This window comes from Chaetura pelagica, unplaced genomic scaffold, assembly GCF_000747805.2.
Source record: "Chaetura pelagica isolate M959 unplaced genomic scaffold, ChaPel_1.0 scaffold363, whole genome shotgun sequence".
NCBI lineage: Eukaryota > Metazoa > Chordata > Aves > Apodiformes > Apodidae > Chaetura > Chaetura pelagica.
Window position 1 is genome coordinate 64,260 of NW_009952720.1, and position 1,424 is coordinate 65,683.

A 1,424-nucleotide genomic window follows, 5' to 3' on the forward strand; every position below is an offset into this window, starting at 1 on the left:
ACATTAGATATTGGGCCTTTGGATGCTGCCAGACCCCTTGGAGAGGAGGTAGAAGGTTTAGAGAGAGAAGATTACATTATCCCCAGCTTTGGAGGCAGTGTTGGTGAAGGCTCAGCAGGCAGCAGTGTCCATGTCAGGCAAGTGATGGGTTAGACTGGCAGTGAGGGATGAAGGTGAGAGTCACCTTCAAGCACCAGAGCCAGCCCTATTTCACCATGGGTATTTATTCTGGAGGTTGCATTACCTGCCTTCCTAAAAGACAGACCTTCCCAACTCAGCAGAAGAGACTTTCTGCTGCCTCACAGCCTGGCTCTAAGTTTTGCTGAGCTGCAGTGATAGAAATCCAAAAGAGGAGTGAACCTGCAGGTACTTAGAGCTGACATGTGGTGTAAGCCAGTTCTCAGGGTCAAAATGGCTGGACTGCAGTTGGGCACCTTGGCTAGTGTCATCAGAACATCTAAATGCAACAGCCTGGTCACTGGAGAGGGATGACTTAGTTCCTGGGCCTCTTGTTCTTTGCCAAATGATACCCAGGTCCACACCATCTTCCCCAGAGGGGAAAGACACACGTGTCTCCTCTCCAAGTGCACCACTCTTTAAACAGAGGCTCAGCAGTTTCCCCAGATGTTAGCTTAGCAATGCAAGGGCTGAACAAACAGCAACAGATGGGAAGTCCCCTGTTGTTGTGCACCACAAAGCCAGAATCTGTCTCCAAAACACATTTTGCAGAGTGGCTGCTCACAGTGGGTTGGTTGCAGTGACCTACAGGCATGAGGCAGTGTCCATGTCAGGCAAGTGATGGGTTAGACTGGCAGTGAGGGATGAAGGTGAGAGTCACCTTCAAGCACCAGAGCCAGCCCTATTTCACCATGGGTATTTATTCTGGAGGTTGCATTACCTGCCTTCCTAAAAGACAGACCTTCCCAACTCAGCAGAAGAGACTTTCTGCTGCCTCACAGCCTGGCTCTAAGTTTTGCTGAGCTGCAGTGATAGAAATCCAAAAGAGGAGAGTGAACCCAGGTACTTAGAGCTGACATGTGGTGTAAGCCAGTTCTCAGGGTCAAAATGACTGCAGTTGGGCACCTTGGCTAGTGTCATCAGAACATCTAAATGCAACAGCCTGGTCACTGGAGAGGGATGACTTAGTTCCTGGGCCTCTTGTTCTTTGCCAAGTGATACCCAGGTCCACACCATCTTCCCCAGAGGGGAAAGACACACGTGTCTCCTCTCCAAGTGCACCACTCTTTAAACAGAGGCTCAGCAGTTTCCCCAGATGTTAGCTTAGCAATGCAAGGGCTGAACAAACAGCAACAGATGGGAAGTCCCCTGTTGTTGTGCACCACAAAGCCAGAATCTGTCTCCAAAACACATTTTGCAGAGTGGCTGGGCCCAGTGGGGTGGGTGCAGTGACCTACAGGCATGAG